A 3,643-nucleotide genomic window follows, 5' to 3' on the forward strand; every position below is an offset into this window, starting at 1 on the left:
TACTCCAATCTTGACATTGTGTACTTAAGTACACAAGGGGACATGGGATGGGGCCTTTAAGGGCTGCTCTAATTATCCCAAAGAGCATAAAATCTCTATCCTCCAAGACACCAGGAGTTGTGTCCTCTTATGAAGTCATTTGATACCCTATGGTGTCAATTTTGTCAGGGTCAAACCCTGTGTATTCCCATCATCAGAAGGGTTTTTACAAACTTTTGTCATTGTTTAATATGTACCGTGATGTGTTCATGTTTAGCCAATTTATATATTTGTTTACTGTACACATCAACGTTCAAAGGTGTCACCAAGGGGAAACTGAATTCAGATCCCATCCTAGGAGGCTTATAGCACTCCCTCAGCCTCAACATCCCCGCTTAGCTAAAGCTACCCAGCTACTCTTGTCTCTAGGTGCTCAAAACCCTGATTCCCTAGTTTCAGTTTTACTCCGTCCCTGTTTGGGCACCAGTTGTTAGGGAAATCACAGCTGATGCAGACCTGCTGACACCAGCTAGAATTCTCTGAGCACTTACCCACTGCTACTGTCGCTTCCACGACCCTCAGATATCTCCAGATCAGACAGAGTAGACAGACACCACCATGCATTTAAGAAGCTTTATTACTCGGTTACATTGTTCTCTCTTTCCCTCTCTCCCCATCCTATACTTATACCCCTCACATCTGCCCGTGCTCACATGTCCCAGCAACAGGTTTCTGAGTGGCTTGTGTATCCAGGGCCCAACTCCTGAGACAGTAGGGGCTATCTCGATCTGGTGCACGATCAATGCCTCTGCTAATGTGTCAACAGGATGTACTCTGGACCTATAGACAGCTTGGCAGAACACACACCCAAGGGCCTCAGCATCCATTCCCAAGAATGTGCTAACTGGGATCCAACCAGCCATAGACCACAAGGGTCAGATTGCACAAGGCTTGTATTGTGCACATAATATTGTTTGCACAAATGGGACACTGTGTGCAAGGTATAATACAGTGAAAGATCACAGGATTAATACAGACTCTTGTTATTATGTTCCCTAACACTGGACTCCATAGTCCAGGATTCATCTTTGGTAAGCTATGTGGCAGCTTGCCTGCCTCCTTCACATCTCCCCCCTAAAGACCAAGGACTTTGATTGATCCTGACTCTGACTGATCCTGAGACCTTTCAGAGAACTAGCCAGGACATTAATAACTTTTAACTTAAAAACTCAATGAAAGTGATGGTAGATAGCTTAGTAATTATTTGAGATTCTTATTGAATACAAGTGTCAAATTTTCAAACATTTTAAGGACACCCAAATTTCTTCTGAGGGGGCCAAATGATGAGCAATGACATTATAGCATGGCAGATAGCAGCAGTATAAAAAGGAAAACTAGTGATTAGATCTAGCCTAAAATGGCATGGATTACTTCTGCAGGTAATGGTTTCCCTACCATTACATGTGGTTAAATGATGAAGGCTGGATGACCATTTGGAGAGGGTTTTGTAAATGGAGTTCATTCTCCTCTCTCCTCATACTAAATTAGATACCATACTATTGTACTATTAATAATCACATAATAACCATTATTATAACTAGCATTTACATAGTGCTTTAAGATTTTCAAAATACCAACATTATCTCATCTGATCCTTACAATAAATGAATAAACACTACTACAAAGTGTTTTTTTTTAATAAAAGGACTAGTAGGTGAAAATTTTAAAGGACTTATTGTATTCCTATAATTATAAAATTTTATATCAAGATCTCAGTGATTCATGTGATATATTTTGTTCATACCTACATTTCCAATTTGAAGATAGTAAAAATAGGTCCTTTTTATTGTAGTACATAAAAGTAATCTCATTTTTTTTAGATCTTTTAAAGCAATAGTAACCTCTTAGTCTATCACATATCATTGATATTTTGAAATTTTAAAAAAATTCATTAAAATGATTTGCCTTCCTATAAAGTACAAAAAAATTCTAGCATAGGTAAACAGAAATAAGCAAAAAATAAGTGATTTCTGTTTAAGAGAAATATTTTCCAAATGAAAGAAATTATTTTGAAAATCATTAAATTAAAAAACTCTTTTGAATAGTATATAAGACTTAAATGATTCTTAGCTCTTTAGGTTAACCATTTTCTTTTAATCATGTTTTATATATTACGAATGATTGGCTATAACTTGAGAAAGTGGTGAAATCTGGGTTTTTTGTTTTTATTTTTGCTATAGGAAAGCGTGGTTAGTCTAAAAAGTAATGATGGTATATCATCATCTTTAACTCCCTTCTCCCTCCCCTCCTTTTTTTTTTTTTTTTTTGGCAATTTTAAAAATGTATTTTACAGAACATAGAATTTCTTTTTTGTTGGGGGGGGGGAATTCAGAGTTGTATTTTCTCAAAATGTTGCATGTCTCTTACCCCTGATAAAATACGCTTTTTGTAAAATTTATGTGGGTTTAAAATTAAGAAATCTTTAAAATGAGTAAATATTGTGAACATATTCCTTGGGAGAGTCAACTGAAATGGCCATAAGATTATGGAATTGGGGTTTATTTATTAAAACTTGGGCAGTGATTTAATTAGGTCTATAGACAAGTCATGCCTATGAAGTAAAAGTATAGCATGTGTGTACACATATATGCAGAGTATATGTTTTTGGGAAGCGAGATGGCTGAGTAGATTGAACACTGTTCTCTGGAGTCAGGAGGACCTGAGTTCAAATTCAGCCTCAGGCACTTTAACACATCAGTTGTGTGACCCTGGGGCATGTCACTTAACTCTTAATTGCCTCACAAAATGCCAAAAATACAAAAAAAATCAGAAAAAAAAGAGTATGTGTTCTTATCTATATCTGAATCTATAGCTATATTTCTATGGAATATTTGTTTCTGTATTTATATTTCTGTGTTATATTTCTATCAACACACTCTGAAAGCAGTTCTAAGAATGTATGCAGGTAATGGATCAATGGTACCACTTTTGAGATGTGTGTTCATTACAAATTGATCATGCCAAAGAGCAATCATCACCTTAATGTATTCCACTGTGTTCTCACAACACACACACACACACACACACACACACACACACACACACACACACAGAGCGCATTTTTATAGTCATATAAATATAAAAATCGCCAGAACTCAACATTCAAATGACCTTCCTGTCCCACAAAGCATTAACCCTCATGAAGCCATATGCCCACCCCAAACTGCTAAAATTGCTTTCAGAGCTTTTAGAAAAATCAGATTTCCCTACTCTACATGAAAAAAAAAATTTTTTTTAAATCCAAAATAGTATAGTCAGCTTGATCAATTTATTGACACAAATGAATTTTGAATGTTTCTAAGAATCAATTCACTTCCTGTCCAAAAAAAAAGAAGATTCTGATATGTTTATAAACATTCAATTTCATTTCCTCTTATACAATGTTATTATTTGGGCAATTTTCAAATGTTTTATTCACTTCTTTTGGATGTTATCTTTTGAATAAATAAATATTTCCACTGTGAAAAAGAATGTTATGAGTGTACTAACACCTTCATGACTGGGGCAAAATGATCTGGACTCTGGAATTCAGTCTTTTATATGTAGAGTTATTTGTGTGAAAAAAATTTTAAAAGAGTGCAAAAAAAAAAAGAAAAAGAAAAGG

General features: G+C 35.3%; 1 protein-coding gene across 3 annotated transcripts in view; it reads left to right on the forward strand.

The window, feature by feature from the left end:
- LOC141551404 (acyl-coenzyme A amino acid N-acyltransferase 1-like) overlaps nucleotides 1-3,643 on the forward strand; it is a 117,735-nt gene that overhangs the window by 45,243 nt on the left and 68,849 nt on the right. The window lies entirely within an intron of this gene.

This window comes from Sminthopsis crassicaudata, chromosome 1 (genome assembly GCF_048593235.1).
Source record: "Sminthopsis crassicaudata isolate SCR6 chromosome 1, ASM4859323v1, whole genome shotgun sequence".
In the NCBI taxonomy this organism is placed as follows: Eukaryota; Metazoa; Chordata; class Mammalia; order Dasyuromorphia; family Dasyuridae; genus Sminthopsis; species Sminthopsis crassicaudata.